The 18,596-nt window shown below is 44.1% G+C and overlaps 1 pseudogene; it reads left to right on the top strand.

Annotated features, from left to right (window-relative positions):
* The first annotated feature begins 16,188 nt into the window (after window positions 1–16,188).
* LOC118981751 (uncharacterized) lies at window positions 16,189–16,288 on the top strand (annotated as a pseudogene).
* Window positions 16,289–18,596: the final 2,308 nt, after the last annotated feature.

The following is an 18,596-nucleotide window of genomic DNA, read 5'->3' as shown; positions in this document are numbered from 1 at the left end:
ACTTGTTTGTGTTATTATTTTATCTTTATAAAAATATCTTTATAAAAATGTTCTATCAACATGCAATGAGTTAGTTATTCATGTTAGTTTTAAATGAACAAATAGATAAAAACTAAAATGTTTTCTGTCTTAATTTCTAATATGGTAAAATTTTCTAGCTGTAATCTATACAAGCAGATTCTTTTAAGGTTGTAAAGGGATCCTTAGGTCAAGGTTTGAGCACTCCTGGTCTAGGCGATGCTGCTATCTACCCACCATGTTGTGAGCTGCCAGTGGCATAGCTGAAACATTGGAGGCATCTCAGACAAGAGTTATGCAAGTCACACTGGATTGTTACATAAATGAAAAGTAAACCTTCATGTGTTAAGGCACCAAGACATGGAGCTTTTATGTGGCACAGTCTAGCAGAGCCTGCCTAAAAGATATGCTCAGATCTGTGTTTAAGGGGGATCATTTTGGCAGCAGCATACAGGGTTGGAATGGGGTGGGGATGACAATTCAGGGTGAGACTGAAAACAGGGAAATGAATTTTAGAGTTGTTTCAATGCTCCATTGTTGTACGAGACTGTTCTGGGTGGTGTGGGCACAGCTCCCACTTGGAAAGGCCAGTGGGAAGTGAGGTCCAGTACACAGGACCTACACCCATGGATAGGTTTTCCCGTGGGGAATCAGGCCTGCATTGTATCTAGGCCACTTTGAGGCTTGCTTTTTGCTAAAACTCTCTCACCCTGAATTGAAACCGCAAATGTTTACTGCATATCTTTAAAGTAACTTCCTAAAATCTATGCTAAACCTTCCAAGGATGAGTACAACCACTTCAACCACTTTTCCCTTTACATTTGCAAATATCCTTCTTTTTGATGTAATTAGTGAAATACTCTCCTTTGTGTTCTTTAAAAGCTAACCACCTAAGGCAAACCTGTGCATAGTAAATGAGGACCATCCTCATCGTAATGTGCCCAGAGAAGCAATAAAAGCTTGTCAAGGCAAGGGTTGGTGTGCTCTCCCCTTGAGAGAGTGGCTGTGCTGTCCCTCTTCCTCCATAGGACTTGGCAGTCAGTGTGAATTTGTCTTGTCTCAGCCACAATGCTTGCTGGTGTCCGCATCACATTGTAGGACCTGAGTTGAGACCAGGGTAGAGAGTTATATAGAGGAATGGACAGGTATATGTTTCAAAGACAGAGTTACCTGTATAAGTTGATGATTATGGGGGCAGAAGGAAGAAGAGGGGAATCCTAATTGGTTGGGTTTTGGTCCCTGGGAACTTGGTGAAGTCACTTAGAAGATTTGTGCTCAGTGTGCCAAATAGAAACTTGGTGTTTTAAAGGGAGAGAAAGTGATTGTTTCATCTTAAACATTTGAATATGAGTTGCCCATGGGTCATCAAGACAGAGATAAGAATTGCAAGTACTATAGATGGCTCTTACTATATGCTTCACATAATTTTAGGCACTAAACTTACTAACTTTCTTAATAGATACAATAATCTTATGAAGAAGGTACTCATATCCCTATGTTATAGTTAGGGAAACTGAAGCATGGGAGTGATCTGTGTTGCATTCGAAACCGCGAGAACAAATGTTGGAGACTTTCAGGGTTTCAAAGGTGTTACTTTATTGGCCAAATTTAACCTGTGCAGGGGCGAACTCTCAAAGTGTCCAAGGACACAGTGCCTGCGAGGGCTGCAAACAGGAGTCGCTCCAAACGCTTACAGGCTTAGGGTTTTGTGGAGGCGCGCAAGCAAGCTGGATACAGAAGCAGATGTGGCGGTTAGCTGTTGTCTCAGGGGCATTATTGGTGAGTTAACTCATGCACTGGCTCGTGCTCCTTTACTTGATTGGTCAGTTGAGCTCATGCACTGGCTTGTGCTCCTTTACTTGATTGGTCAGTTGAGCTCGTGCACAGGGGTAAAATTTTTCCCCCTAGTGACTGTCTATCTGCCTGACTGACCATTGCTCTGGCACACCCTGTTCTTCAGGTGTGTCCCGGAGCCTCTTTGCATTAGTTAGCAAAACAACTTTTACTTCCTTATAGCTATGCTCTGGCTAGTTCCCCCTTGCCCTCAACATTCCCCCATTCCCTTGAGAATAGGTCAAACCCGTGACTCTATTTTATCTGTGGGTAGGATTGTGTAGGGCTGGGAAAGTACCATTAGTTTAACTACTTCTACTGTTTCTTTGATGAAGGCTAATATCTTATTCAATATGATAGATCCTATAGTTAGCACTAATATGAGAATCAAGAGAGGGCCAGCAACCACAGATATTAGTGTGGTTAACCATGGAGAGGTTTTGAAAAGTGATGCATACCAGTTGGAGTTCTCTTCACTCTGCTCTCTGTCTTTTAATCTTTTGGTTAGAGTTTTGATATTTTCTCGAATTACCCCAGAGTGGTTTGCATAGAAGCAACATTCTTCTCCTAAGGCAGCACAAAGTCCTCCTTGTTGTAAGAAGAGGAGATCTAAACCCCTCCTGTTCTGTAGGGCAACCTCAGCTAGAGAGTCTACCTGGCATTCTAGGTAGATTACCTGATCTTGTAGCAGGGAGATATCCTTTGAGAAGGTTTGTGACAGTTGCTTTAAACTGTGTTCTCCATAAACAAAAGCCCCAGTCCCCACGGCTGCAGAACCTAGTATGCCAACAGTGGCTAATATGGGGATCAGTAGGGGGGCCCTTTTGGTCAGTCTAGGGGGTGCTACTAGGAAGTCTGGATTTCCTCCATACAGATATACTTGGGGAATGACATATGCACTTACACAAAGTTCTGGGTGCATTGGAACAATACACTTGAATATTCCTTGTGTACATATAAACCATAGTCCCTCAGCAGCCTTCGTAGCCTGTGACGTGGACTAGTTGTCAGGTAAAGGCAATGTCTCTTGGTTCAGGCAATAATCACTATAGTTAGAGGTGGCTAAACTAAAATTAGCGAGGAGGTAACAGGTCCCTTTCCCATGGAATTCAGCAAGAGTTAATGTACCCAAGTCCACGGTTGGGGGCCCAAAATAGGAGCCAAATTCCTAGGTACTGGAGTTTTAAGGGCTTGTCCGGGTCTCGCTGGACTCACCATTCCCGGGGCTCCTCACTTGGCACCTGTGCCGGCTTGATGTGAGAGAGGTGAATCCAATATGGTTTCTCAGCTACCCGGACAGTGGACGGGGTGCTCAACAGTACCTGGTAGGGCCAGTCCACCTGGGCTTCAAGTTTCCTCTGCGATGGTTGAGTATCCACACCCACTGCCCAGGTTCTGGTTGATCAGGCACCTTGTCTGTCTCCGGTGGGGCGACGTGTCAGAGAGCTCGCAACTTACTTCGGATCTTCTGCAGAGCCTATAGTGGCTTGAGAAAGTTGTGGTTAGAGGCTTCTATTTCCCCTCTGGTCAACCGGGGAACCAGAGGTATAGGTTGCCCAAATAGGAGTTCATAAGGGGCCCAAGTCTTAATATAGGGAGTACATCTTACATGGAAAAGGGCGAAAGGGAGTAGCTCGACCCAATTCTCACCGGTTTCTTCTTTTAATTTGATTAGAGTCTCCTTGAGGGTTCTATTCGTCCTTTCTACTTGTCCTGAACTTTGGGGTCTATATATACAATGTAGTTTCCAGGTACTCCCTAATCTTGTGGCTAATTCTTGAGATATCCTGGAAATGAAGGCCGGTCCGTTATCTGAGCCAATGGCTAAAGGGACGCCATACCTTGGTATAATTTCTCTTAATAACAACTTACAAACTGTAGAGGCTGTTTCCCCTCGTGTGGGGAATGCCTCAACCCACCCTGAGTAGGTATCTACTAAAACTAGTAGATACTTATATCCTGTCTTTCCTGTGGGCATCTCAGTGAAATCTATCTCCCATAACTCCCCTGGGGCTTTTCCTCGATACCTTATTAGGGGAGGTAACTTCTTATTTTGGGCATTTACCTTTGCACATATATTGCATCTGAACGTAACAGAATGGATAATCTCCTTGATATTGAGTCCTGTATAATATTTCTTGACTAACTGTTCTAACTTATTTTGCCCTAGGTGGGTGTTGGTGTGGATGTCTCTTACTATTTCTCTAACTACTCCTTGAGGTAGATAGAGCCTCCGGTCTGGGAGCCCTATCCAGCCTTGTTGATTCCTTTTCCCTCCTAGTTTAATCCCTGCCTGTTCTTTTTCAGGGGTATATTTAGGATCCGGAGGCAGTGTTGGTTGACATATTAGTGAGAGGAGGTTCTCTGGCGGGCCAGTGGCCGCTTCTTTGGCAGCACTGTCTGCAAAATGGTTGCCTCATATAATAGGAAAGTTCCTCTTCTGATGTCCTTTGCAATGTATGATTGCAACTTTCGTGGGCAGCCAAATGGCATCGAGCAGGGCAAGTATTTCATTGCGGTTTTTAATGTCCTTCCCGCCTGCTGTTAGTAGGCCTCTCTCCTTGTATATTGCTCCATGAATATGGGCGGTGGCAAATGCATAACGGCTGTCTGTATAGATATTGGCAGTCTTCCCCTCTGCCATCTGTAAAGCTCTAGTTAGTTCAATCAACTCCGCCCTCTGTGCAGAAGTCCCTGTGGGTAGTGCCTGCTGCCACAAAACCTTATCCTCTGTGGTCACCGCTGCCCCTGCATACCTCTGCCCATCTTTGATAAAACTGCTCCCATCAGTGAAGAGGGTCAAATCTGCCTTTTCATATGCCTGGTCTCTTAAGTCTGGGTGGGTGCCCGTGACTGTATCAAGCACCAGTCTGCAATCATGGATGATAGTGGTATCCGGGCCTGGGAGCAGGGTAGCAGGGTTCAGAGCTATAGTCTTAAGGAACTGGACTGCTGGTGGGTTTAACAGCTGGGCTTGGTATTGTGTCAGCCACGCGTTTGATAACCACCTGTCTGGGGGTGCCCACAGGACTTGTTCTACATAATGTTCTCCAATTACCCGTATATCTTGCCCTAATGTTAACTTGCTGGCCTCCTTGACTAATATTGCGGTGGCAGCCAGAGCCCTCAGGCAAGTCGGCCATCCCGAGGCTACAGGGTCAAGTTTCTTGGAGAGGTAGGCAACAGGCCTCTTCTATGGCCCTAGCTCCTGGCTTAGTACTCCTAGAGCTACCCCTCCCTTCTCTGCCACGAAGAGTTGGAAGGGTTTAGTCAAATCCGGCAGCGCCAGAGCTGGGGCAGCTACAAGGGCCTCTTTCAGTGCCTGAAAGGCCTGCCTCTCCTTATCTGTCCTTGTAAACTGCTCTTCCTTGCCTGGGGTTAGCTCATGTAGCGGTTTTGCCAGTTCTGCAAACCCTAATATCCACAATCGGCAGTAGCCAACTGCCCCCAGGAACTCCCATACTTGCCTCTTGGTGGTGGGCTCAGGAATCTGCAAGACTGTCTGGATCTGCTGACCTGACAGAGTCCTCTGTCCCCCCTGTAAGTTATGTCCCAAATAACTTACAGTTTGAGTCACGATCTGGGCTTTCTTGGTGGAGACTCGGTATCCCTTCCTCTCGAGGTCCCACACCAAATCTATGGTGGCTTCTTCGCACTCCTCTCTGGTCCTGGAAGCTATGAGGATATCATCCACATACTGGAGCAGCACAATCAATGGGTGGGAGGAATGGAAAACCCGCAAGTCTTTACTGAGGGCCTCGTTGAAAATAGTGGGGGAGTTCTTAAACCCTTGTGGGAGCCTGGTCCACATGAACTGCCCTACTAGTCCATTCTCTGGGTCATTCCACTCGAAGGCAAATATTCCTGGGCCCTGTTTCTGGCTGAGGGCTCCTTCTTTGAACTTTGGGCAGTCTCGCTTCCAGTGTCACTTCTCTTTGTAATCGGCACATTGGGTTTTATCCAGCCGCTGCCTCTGGCCCTTTTGTTGTCCCCTTTTTCCTTTTGGGGAAGGCTTCTGCGCGGCAATTAAAATCTTGGCAACCTCCTTTGCCCTGCCAACCTCCGGATTGTCCCTATTGATGTATACCTTTTGGGCTATCTCTAAGAGTTTACTTATATTCTCTCCCTCAAAGCCTTCTAGTTTCTGTAATTTCTTTCTAATGTCTGACCCTGCCTGACTTACAAGTGCTATATTGACAAGTCTATTTTCTTGAGCTTCTGGATCTGAGGGGGTGTATACCCTATAAGTCTCCATAAGTCTTTCTAGGAAGGCAGCAGGGGACTCCTCTCGTCCTTGTATGACCTCACTGACTTGGCTGAAGTTGGTGGGCTTCCTAGCTGCCGCTTTTAATCCCCTGAGTAGAGCCTGGCAATATTGGAGGAGCGTATCCCTTCCCCCACTGGAATTTGAGTCCCAATTAGGTGGCTGAGAGGGGAGGATATCTTCTAGCTCCCTCCTCCCCGCTGCTGTGCCGCCCTCCTCTCCCATGACAGCTTTTGCAGCCTCTCTAATAATCCTGTCCCTTTCTTCTGATGTGAAGAGGGTCTGCAGGATTTGCTGACGGTCATCCCACGTGGGCTGGTGGGTTCTAAAAATGGTCTCAAGGAGGGAGATTAGCCCTTGAGGCTTTTCCGAAAATGGGGGGTTTTGATGCTTCCAATTGTATAAATCACTAGTGGAAAAGGGTACATATATTAGCCGGGGAGGAGCGCGCGGTGGCACATCTGGGGCTGGGGGCGCCTCTCACAGCGGCAAAATGGCTGGCGCTTCCCGCGGAAACAAAATGGCAGAGGCAGCGTTATCTCCTGCCAGAGGGCGGTGCGCCCCGCACAAGGTTATGGCGCCTTCCCCATAATGCGTGCCTCTGCGGGTATGTGGTGGACTTAATACTCTATCCCTTCCCGGGTGGGTGGAATCTGGTTTTTCTGGGAGAGGGTAGGGAGGGGGAGCATTCACAGGATCAAGTGATCAAGTGGGTCTTCTGGCTGCCCTGGGAGCACCAGGTAAAGCCTGGGCTTACCCAGTGGTTTCCTCAGGGCATGACCATTGCCAGATTCCATCCTCCCCCTCCTGGCCTGGGCTTTGAAGTAACACATATTGCTCTCCTACCCCTCCTGTTTGTCTGCATGCATCTTCTAATATAACCTGGGCGCTCAGTGGCAATGTCCACCCAGAAGTCTGTGTACAAATATTGATCTGGGTGGGGTACCCTATAAACCATTGCCCGGACGGCAAACAGCGTGGGCAGATCAAAGGTGCCCTCCGTGGGCCAGCCAACATTAAAGGTGGGCCACTCAAGCTGGCAAAGGGTTTGGAGGAACTCTGGGTCCGGCAGAGGTCCCCCGTAGCTGCTCGCACGCCTCTGGAAATCAGAAAAATTCTTTAGCAAGCAGTCAAGGGGGTTCCCAGGCACGGACTCTCTCTGGCCCATTTTTATATATTGGACGACCTTCGGGATCTCGAAAATGAGAGCTGAAATTAAAAGTATTAAGAACCCAGTCGCCAAAGCACACACTCGTTTCTCACACCCACACAAAAGCGAACCACGGTTCTCAGGCATACGGTCACTCTCAAGCCACTCTCAAACTGGTGTGGCGTGGTGCAGCGCAAAACAAAAGCAAGCGCAAAAGGAAAAGAATACCAAATGTGACCCAGTCACAACTCCTGAGGGCGTCCCCTCCTGTGGGAGTCCCTGGGTGGACTGCCGGCAGTGTTTCACCTACCACATCAGGGTCAAACGGTCTAGACCTTCCAAAACCAAAAGAGGATCCTCGTGAATACTTACTCAGCCCGGGCTGCCCGTCCGGTCTCCGAACCGAAGCTCCGCAAAGGGAAATCTCGCTGGGGCCTTCAAATGTTGCATTCGAAACCGCGAGAACAAAAGTCAGAGACTTTCAGGGTTTCAAAGGTGTTACTTTATTGGCCAAATTTAACCTGTGCAGGGGCGAACTCTCAAAGTGTCCAAGGACACAGTGCCCACGAGGGCTGCAAACAGGAGTCGCTCCAAACGCTTACAGGCTTAGGGTTTTATGGAGGCGCGCAAGCAAGCTGGCTACAGAAGCAGATGTGGCGGTTAGCTGTTGTCTCAGGGGCACAATAGGGTTTCTTATTATTGGTGAGTTAACTCGTGCACTGGCTCGTGCTCCTTTACTTGATTGGTCAGTTGAGCTCGTGCACAGGGGTAAAATTTTTCCCCCTAGTGACTGTCTATCTGCCTGACTGACCATTGCTCTGGCACACCCTGTCCTTCGGGTGTGTCCCGGAGCCTCTTTGCATTAGTTAGCAAAACAACTTTTACTTCCTTATGGCTACGCTTTGGCTAGTTCCCCCTTGCCCTCAATAATCTGTCCAAGTGTCACCCAGCTAGTCAGTGACAGCTGTGATTGAGACCCGAGTGCTTGGCCTCCAGCACATGTGCTCTTAGGCATTAAGTTATTTTACCTCTTGATGCTCAATAACCTGTTAACAGTCTGAGTCCTGGGTCCAAAGAGAGCTCTGGATTGTTCCAGATATTATATTGTATCTCTGTAAATCCCACCAGCATTCACTTATTTCAGGATGATTATTTTCACTCTTTCCCTCTGTGTGGTCACATTGGGAGCCACAGGATTGAGCAAAGCCACTAAAGTGTCCTGGCCTGATGACCCATCTGAAGGTGTGGCAGTTCCTCTTAGAATTTACCACTACACAGGAGATTCTAACCTCTTGCTAGCATGGCTCACAGAGCTGTACCTTTAAAACAAACAGCAGATGTCTGTGAAAGGAGATGAGGTTGCCATTAGGGTTTTCCAAAGAACTGCGGGGTTCATTTAGGCTGAGGTAGCTTTTGGACTCCAGTGCACTGCATCACACAGCCCTGGAGGGCATCATGCATGTAGTTTTATGTGAATGGTGCCCTCTGGAGTTACTCTGTGTACTGATGTACTTCTTTCTCACCCACTGCCTGCTTTTAAGTTCCTATGCCCATATTTGGCATCACTTCTTCTGCTAAGTTGACAATGACTAGGTCCTCCATTTTGCTCTTACCTGATCAAACAGGGTTTGGAATCTAACATATGCTGCTATCAAATCTGAGTGAGGAGCTGATGGGCACAAGTCCTCCCAGTTTAGGAGGCAATATAGGGGAAGTAAAAAGAGCATCCCAAGAGCTTAGTATCATCTCATGTTTCCTTTAATCCCTATCATGAACAGCTCTGTTATAGCCAGAATGAAATCCATGACCTTTGTTTCTAAACATATCACAGTATCTTTGATTTATGGCCCAGTTCAACTCAGAACAGCAGCTCCTTCACAGTAAATGTGAAATAGGCAGATAGAAGTGTGGACATCCCAGGACATCTCATTGAAACAAAAGCTTCTTTCTTTCAGATTCAGCTCTATATGTGTAACATACATTTTATGTTTCAGACCCTTTCATAACAATTTCTTAAAGTAATTATTTGAATTCCAGATGTTAACTACCTAGGTGTGCTTAAAACCTTTGCCAGGCAGTACTGGAGTCATCCAGTTCTTTGAAATTTAAATAAAATTGTTATTAGCCTTGTAAACATCAGAGTTCCAGGAGGAAAGGAGTGGCATCCTCTTTTCACAGAGACGTGGGCAGGATTAAGGAGATGACAAGAGGTGGCAAAGCACCCAGGGAGACCAGCAGAGGAGCGTCATTACCACCCTGAAACCTGAGGGAGAACAGAAGGAAGCAGAAGAAGGATTAGCAGAACCTGATAGCCCTAGAAATGGGGGGGGGCAATCAGTCAGGAGTGGTAGTGGTCACACCAGATCCCAGCTGGGGGCCAGGAGTAAGTACCCTAATTCTTTCCCCTCACACTCCCTGAAGTCTTGTCACCTCCCACTGGCTGCTTCCATCCCAGAGGCAGAGGGTGAGGGATATCCGATGATTTAATCTGTGGAGGTTATTACCCCCACTGGCCACAGAGCAGAGTAGTGAAGGGTGTGACACAGAACCAGCACCAATCTCGATTCCATAGACAGTGGAAAACCCAATTTGTCTAGGAGTTCTTAGGGGACTTATGCCCAGAGCAGGAAAAGAGACCCAGAAGAAATTAGGTTATACTGCCATAACAAAAACTTCTACATCTTAACAGTGGCTTAGGCTAACAAACACTTATTGCTGCCATGCATGTTGCCCAGGTCTCTGCTCCATATGGTATCTCAGGGGACAAATCTAATGGTGCTCTGCCTTCTGGTAAGTTTTCAGGGGAACATGAAGCCTTCTCAGGGCTGAGGGTAGAATAATTGCATGTGTGCTTTTCATGGCTTCATTGTGAAAGTGATGACCATCATCTCCACTCATATTTTATTGGTCATCTCTTATTTTCTAATGTTAGTTCTCTACCCTACTTGAAATCTTAACCTCTCTCTTTTGAATCTCTCCCCTCTTTTCATTAGCTGACTCAACACTAAATTTCTGTTTATTTCTTATTCAAAAATTTTTAGTTATCTCTGATTTTTTAATGCTAGACTAACGTGGCTTTATTTAGAATGTCTGCTTCTTGGACTTTTGGCTAAGATCTAGTGTTTAGAATGTCTCATTTAATAAGCCAAAATACCTATTAAAGTCTGTTCTTTTTGGAAAAAATAATTTTTATTGTTATTATATTACAGTTGTCCCGATTTCACTCCATTTACCCTCCTCCACCCAACCCAGCCTCTACTCCCACAGTTAATTCCCACACCGTTGTCCATGTCTGTGGGTCATTCATGCAGGTTCTTATGAAAAGATAGGTTAGTTATCTTCTTGAGAGGAGTTTTGAGATCAACTTTTAAAGAAACTCATTTTTTTCTTGATACCTAGTTTCTCCACTTAAAAAATGACAACACTGAGGATCAGAGAAGGGGGTTGACTTACCCATGGTCACATAGAATTTGACTCTGATTTCCTTTCTATGCCCATAACTATTTTCTTCACCCTACATCACTTCCCTTTCCATATTCTCTCCCTTAATACTCTTTTCCTGGCTTTCCATTAATCTTGTGTGGTTCAGCTCTGCATGTAAAGAAGCCAACACCTCACTGAGAATCATTAATTTTAAGAAGGTTTTATTTCAGTGACTCCAAAGATAATTTCTAAAAATAGGTGCATTGCCTGCAAAGCACAGTTAAAATCAACTTATTTTGTGGTCAGGCCTTCTAAAGATGTGAAGTTGTGCTGAGAATGTAAGTGCTTCCGCAGCTTTAACAAATTTCCCTCATGGATGGGAATACAGTAAATAATGACTTCTCAGAGACATCCTTTGGGCTCAGAGCTGGGTGGGGGTATAGATGCTTGGAGATGCCCAGGTAGGCCTGGGTTTTTCCAAGAAGGGAATGTGTACCATTTTTCATGAAGGCAGGAGTGGAGTAGAGCAAGAGGTTTCTGAAGACCTCATACCTGGGGTTATTGGCATTCCAAAAGTCCATAAATATATTCTCCATGTATCAAGATTTCTAATAATATTGTTAATATCCTTTAGCCTCTGGAGGAGACATCCCGATTAGCAGAGGTTCAAAGTCAAAAAGAACTTAGCAGCAGGCTGTAAGTGGGCACAGTTCCTTTTTCTTCTATTCACCACTTTGGCTCATTGAAGAAGGTAGTTCTGTTGATGTTTCTGCTTTCAAAGCAGTGTGGGAAGGAAGCTTAAGTGCTTGGGCAAGGTTGGGCTTTTATCCTCATTGGGCATATCAGTGGGCTTTCTGACATTCTCCCTCTCCCTCTCTCTGCTGGCTTCCCTCTAACTCTCTCCTTTTCCTCTATTGGACCTATCTGCTCCCAGGTACAAAAAGCATAGGCATTTCTTTCTCTGTGTGGAGACCAGACAAACTCTTCTGTGTGTGTTTCAGCTTCTCAGTTGATAATGGTGGGTAAATCTGGAGCATGCAGGTCTCCAAGTGCAGATTTGTAATAGCACTGTCCACCCCGCTTACAAATAATGTCCACCTTCTCAGCTTTCTAATTGAAACAAATTCTGCTTTCAGTCTTTTTTTAATGCTTATATCTTTTTCTCAAATTGGGTAGAATCCATATGGGCATGACTGTCATCCTCCAATTTTCAGCACAAGGAGGGCTGTCTGGGATATCTTAAAAACTCCATGAAGGGTCTAGCACTTGGAACAAAAGAACAATATATTGTTGAGAAAATATATTATTGGTGGGCCCCTACAACAAAGGCAAGTTCTTGGAGGTGGAAGGTTTTAGCACTTGCAAGATTAGTTTGAATGAACCTAGAGGCCTTTAGTTTGAGTTCCAGCAACTTGTTTTGTAGTCACAGGTGGTTTCAGCAGGTGTGGGTCATATATTTGTAATTTCAGCAGAATTACAGCCAGTGCCCTCAGACTCAAAGCCTGGGGTTAGAAAGAGATTTATTCTAGGGGGTCAAGAAAACTTTCCCAAGAATAAAACAAGCAAAAATTCTTGTCGTCTTGTTTGGAGATATTTATACTTTTCTTGGGATCAATCAATGGTTTCCCAGTGACCTTAGGCAACTCTATATTGGAAAAGACAAGGCCTTAGTAGAGCTAGGGAAACTTGCCTCAATCACATACAACAAGAGAGCCAGTCTAAGGACTGAGTTGGTGTACTTTGTGTACCTACTCCATGTCCTTGGCTCACCTACAATTTTAGCTTTAGATTTGGAGGACAGTTTCCATGGACACTGGCAACACTGCCTCAAATATCTGATATTTATCTCCAGTTTCACACCTCAGTGTATTTTTCTGAAGTCATGGGACAGCCTGGAAGATCAGGGAATTTAACAAACCCCAAGACAACCCTCAGTGTATTGGGAATGGGGGGCAGCAAATAGAGATGACAGTCTCCTGTCCTTCAGAGGGATAATTCTGAGGGGCTGTCCTCAGTTGGTCACTGGTGAGGTTGAGCCCCAGTGGCCTGCAGCATGAACCTGCTCAGAACTGCTTTTCTAAACCCCTTCTCTGCCTCACTCTCACCACCACCTCACTGTTGATTCCAGGGTTATGTCTGAAATAGGTTCCCTGCACCCAGTCCTTAATATTACTTTTTGGGGGAACCAAGACTAAGACACTAGATTTTCCCCTTGTGTGTTGAGTGTTTGCAGTGCTAAGTATCAGCAAGTGGAAATTCAGTTACTTTCTTTCTCTTCTGCTCTGGTTCCTAATTCAGAGTTAGGGGACTATAAGTGTCAGGTTCAGAGGAAGTAAGAAATAGGTGGTAGAAAGCATTTTAATGCTACCTTCAAGTTGCCTGAGGAATAAAAAAGTAGTCCAGGCAAATTTGGGGTAAAAACATGTGGCAGAGGTCATCCATTTTATTTGAGTTCTGGGGTAAGTGCTAGCAGTAGCAGAACTGGAGCTTTGTCTCCCAAAGGATTTATTAAAATTTTAGATCTTTGCCAGTTGGGTGAGGTTAAAAATAATGACCCTATATTTAATGTTTTAATTCACATTTCTTTGATTATATTGGAGTAGAGCAATTTTTCTTGTATTCATTAGTCATTATTATGTTTTTCTGTAAGCAGTATATTTCATAAGTTATTTTAAGTATTTTTATTAATTATGCTATTACAAATAGTTTTCCCAATTTTTCCCTTTTATCCCCGATCCACCTTGCCCCTCAACCCTCTAGTATTTCTCCCCACCACTTAGTTCATGTCCATGGATTGTACATATAAGTTCTTTCAGTCCTCTTTTTCCTATACCGTTTTATATCTCTCCCCATGTACTTTATGCCTACTAATTATGCTTCTTCTTCCCTGCACCTTTTCTCCCCTATTCCTCCCTTCCCCCTCCCCACTGAACTCCCTCTGTGTGATGTCCATTTCTCTGATTCTGTTCCTATTCTGGCTGTTTGCTTAGTTTTTGTTTTTGTTGTTTTTCTTTTGTTTTACGTTCATTTGTTGATAGTTGTGAGTTTGTTGTCATTTTACTGTTCATATTTTTTACCTTTTTTCTTAGATAAGTCTCTTTAACATTTCATAAAGTAAGGGCTTGGTGATGATAAACTCCTTTAAGTTGACCTTATCTGGGAAGCACTTTATCTGCCCTTTCATTCTAAATGAAAGCTTTGCTGGATAGAGTAATCTTGGATGTAGGTCCTTGTGTTTCATGACTTTGAATACTTCTTTCCAGCCCCTTCTTGCCTGTAAGGTTTCTTTTGAGAAATCAGCTGATAGTCTTACAGGAACTCCTTCGTAGGTAACTGTCTCCTTTTCTATTGCTGCTTTGAGGATTCTCTCCTTAACTTTAATCTTGGGTAACTTAATGATTATGTGCCTTGGTGTGTTCCTCTTTGGGTCCAGCTTTTTGGGACTCTCTGGGCTTCCTGGGCTTCCTGGGAGTGTATTTCCTTCACCAGAGTGGGGAAGTTTTTCTTCATTATTTATTCAAATAAGTTTTCAATTTCTTGCTGCTATTCTTCTCCTTTTGGCACCCCTATAATTTGAATATTGGAACATTTCAGGTTGTCCCAGAGAGTCATCAGCCTCTATTCATTATTTTGTATTCTTGTTTCTTCATTCTGATTGAGTTGAATGTTTATTTCTTTCTTTTGTTCTAAATTGTTGCTTTGAATCCTCATTTCCTTCATGTCATTGTTGGTTCCCTGAATATTTTGCTTATTTCACTTTGGGTATCTTTCATTTGTTCTTTCATTTTTCAACCCAGCTCAATCAGTTCTATGAGCATTTTGATTACCAGGGCTTTAAATTCTCCATCAGATAGGTTGGCAATCTCCTCATTGCTTAGTTCTCTTTGTAAGCTTTTGCTGTGTTCTTTCATTTGGGCCATATTTCTTTGTCTTGGCGAAGCTGATGGGTTGTAAGGGGAAGGAGCTTTAGGTATTCACCTGGGCAGGGCAACCTTCCTTGCTGTACTGCCTATGGGAGAGGGGCCAGAGAGGGAACAATGCAGCTTGCCTGCTTGTTTCTAGTGTACTTTCCAACACCCTCTTATGTCAGACTGTAAGTATATCTCACTGTGGCAACCCCAGCCTTAGCCCACAGTCAGCTCTGAGTCTCAGTTTTCCCTTTAAGTCCATCCCTCCTGTGCAGGTCTGCTGAGCTTGGCAGTCAGCCCTGCCCCTCAACTGCCTTGCAGTGTTTTTTTTTTTTTTTTTCTGTCAGCTGCTCTGGTCTGGTTGTTCTGGTTGATTTTTTCCTTTAATTCCTTGGTTGTCAGAGTTCCAGGCAGTTTGCTTTTCTGGTGATTTTATTGGTTGTTTATTGATTTTAGATTAGTTGTTATCCTCCTTTTGGTTGTGCGAGGAAGGGAAGGACTTCTACCTATGCCTCCATCTTGGCTGCAACTCCTATATATTCCACAAGTTATTAAACAAGTTACTTTGATGATAAATATTTAAGTCATGACTTCTTTTTAGCTATTGTAAAATGCTACAATATTCATATGAAAAGTATTCAATTTTCTTCATAACTAAGGTATAGCAAATTAAAAGAATAGTGTTGATTTTTCTAAACATTTTTCTTATAAACAGCAAAGGTTTAGTAAAACCTCACATGTACAGTGTTTGCAGGGTAATTGACACTCAGATCAACAGTGCAAATTAGTAAAATGCTTTGAAGGGCACTTGAACAGTTTTTACCAAAATTTAAGATGGGCCTATGCATGGTTGTGGCATTTCATGAAAGCTTGTCCTGCAAATATGCATATATATGGTCTCAAATATTATTTAATTGATTGTGTGTGCATGCAAGAGTGCATGTATGTGCATGTATGCCAGTCTATGTGTGGATAAATGTAGACCAGCCACGATGGAGAATTAAATTCATGAAGACTCCTTCCTGAATCTAATCTTGGCGGTATCACAGAAAGGAGAGCTACATGGGTCCTAGAACCCAACTAAAACTGCAGAAATCATTTGGTGAGGGGAAAAGAGATTGAGTGCTGGTATGAAGGGTGAAGAGAGGTCCAGGTGCCCTGGATGGAGCACAGGCAGGGGGAGAACAGCAGAGTTGGTCCCTCGCTTTGCTGTTGCAAGGCAAGGAAATAGCACAAGGTTCAGTGGTAGTTGGGGCAGCTGGAATAATAAGACAGAACTGGAGCTCTGTGAGAGTGGTTAGCTAATACCTAGGACTTCAGGTAAGGAGGCTGGCCCCCGGTCAGTCCCAACAGAAGGTAGCAGCCCATGGGGAGGTGCACTACCAGCAGCCTAGAATCTGATCTACTGCCAGAAGAGAAGAGGAAGGGTGGCAAAAAGGGAAGTGACCTGAAGATTATCTCCATAATTCAGCTTGCCAAGGAGAAATACAAACTAAGATTAAGGATATTGCCACCAACCCAATTTATTCTCCCTTACTTATCACAACCATGGTATCTTATAGTTTCAGAGGATATGAGTTTATAAGAAAAATATCGCTTCTCGGCCTTTTGGCTAAGATCAAGTGTAGTATCTGTTCTTATCAGAAAATATAGCAGGAGCCCTGGCTGGGTAGCTTAGTTGATTAAAGCATTGTCTCAATACACCAAGGTTGCGAGTATGATCCCTGGTCAGGGCACATACAAGAATCAACAAGTGAATGCATAAATAAGTGGAAAAGCAAATCAATAGTTCTCTCTCTCTCCCCTCCTCTCCCCCTTCCTTTATTTCTCTTTCTAAAAAGAAAAATAAAAAAAGAAAAGAAAATATAACAGGACACCAAATTGAATTATCTATGCCAAAAGAGGCAGAAATAATAGATTAGACAGAATCTTTTTTTAAAATATTTTATTTATTTATCTTTTGAGGGGAAGGGAAGGAGAGAGGGAGAGAAACATCAATGTATGGTTGCCTTTCGTGCGTCCCCTGCTGGGAGTTGGCCTGCAGGGAACTGGCCTGCAACCCAGGCATGTGCCCTGACTGGGAATCAAACCTCGATCGTCTGGTTCGCAGGTCCGCACTCAATCCACTGAGCTACACCAGCCAGGGCTAGACAGAATCTTTAAAAATTAAAATAAGAAACACGAATATTCTGAGCAAAAGAAGGAAAGATATCAAGAACATAAAATAGGAACAAAAAGTTCTGAAGAACTATTTGGCAATTTTGGGCATGAAAAATATATTGTAAAATATGAAGAATGTATTATCAATGGATAAGTTGTGCAGCACAATGAATGAAGCTAAGGAGCAAATTAGTGGCCTGAAGGAGTCAGTCAATGGACTCTTCCAGAAAGTGTTTCAGAGGGATAAATATTTGGTAGAAAATAGAGAAAAGAATCAGGATTCCAGTAGGAGTCTCAGGGGCAGAAAGAGAATAAATGGAGAGAAGGCAGTAATTTTCCAGAATTAAAATGGTAAATGATGGTTGGGTATACAGTAGGGATCTTCAGAATCCCAGGTCCTGGGCTGTCACCAAGAGACTTTAATCCAGAGTGGCACACCAGGCCACAGTGGGATCCTGAATATATTCAAATATGGTAATTCATTATTACTTATTAACAAGAGATGGATTGCCTTTTGACCTTCCTATTCCTTTAGGGCTACTTACAAGCTATTCTTGTAATAGTTTTCAACACAGAAGAAGAATCCAAATCGTGTACTTTGCATTCTTTCTGTGGTCAGACTTTGATGGACAAAGGGATGCAAATGAGAAGCAAGATCCTTGTTAAGCACTATTTCCCTTGATCACTCTGTTTATACACCATGCAACAAGGCATCAGCCGAAGATCTTAACTCCTTGGTTTCCCAAAGTTTGTTTCTTTTTTCCTTATTTGCTTGCTTTGCTCTTCTCAATTTTATTGCATTCTTCTTTTCTTATTACCTGTTTTGCTTCTTTCTGTATTCTTCTCTTTCATTACTGTCGCTCCCTCCTCTTCACCATAACTAAAGTTATTCACTGATTCATCCATCCATTCATTTATTCAACAATTATTTTGAGCATCAACCATATCCAAGGCATTATTGAAGACACCAGGGACACAGTACACAAGACAGAACAAAGGGACTTGAGCGACCCTAGTGAGGAAGACATATAATAAGCAAGTCAATGAACAGCAACAACAAAAGACAAATCTAGATACTAAGAAATGCAGTGGAGATAATAGTATGTGGTAGAGTGTGGGACAGGGATGCTTTAGGTGGGGGTGTCAGGGTAAGTTTTTGAGAAGGTAACACTTGAATTGAGATCTGAATGAAGAGGAGGTACAAGCTATGTGAGAATTGGTGGAAAAGCATTCCAAATAGTAGAAAGAATATGTGCAAATGCTCTCAGGATGGAATGATAATCTTCTACCTTGTCTTTCCCCCCCTCATCCCCAGTAAATTCCAGAATAAATGTCTAGACATTTATTATGTAGAAACCATGTCCTCACAGCCTTAATTCCCTGTGGCCTGGTTTTTGCTCCCACTACTGCATGGAATTGTTTTCTTGCTTTTTTGAAAATGTCCTCTTGGGGGCTGGTTGGGTGCCTTCCATGGATGGCAGCTTAGTGCTGGAGGGACATTTCAGGAGGTGGGAGGTTCACCCTGAGAGGTGTGGATTCTAAACCCCAAGCTGGGCCCCCCAGCCTAAAGCATCAGAGCTGGTAAAGGAACCCAGACAACATCCAGCTGTGAAAAGCAGCAGGGTTTCTGTCCATCAGGGATAGACAGCAGGAGATGCAGTGGGCTTCTTAAAGAGCCAACACATAAAATTTTGTTTGCAGCCACTTAATCTGGGGTCTGGCAGAGGGAGAGCAGAGTGGACTAGAGATACTTGGAAGAGTCTAGGATTGGTGGCTCTGGGGAGACAACTGAAGGCACAGCTGCCAGGATCCCTGTGCTGAGTCATTCCTCATATTGCAG

This window comes from Sturnira hondurensis, unplaced genomic scaffold (assembly GCF_014824575.4).
Source record: "Sturnira hondurensis isolate 20B ecotype Veracruz unplaced genomic scaffold, ASM1482457v3 Scaffold0024591, whole genome shotgun sequence".
Classification (NCBI taxonomy): Eukaryota; Metazoa; Chordata; class Mammalia; order Chiroptera; family Phyllostomidae; genus Sturnira; species Sturnira hondurensis.
Note: the sequence above shows the minus strand (reverse complement) of the source record. Positions and strands in the feature narration are given on the sequence as shown.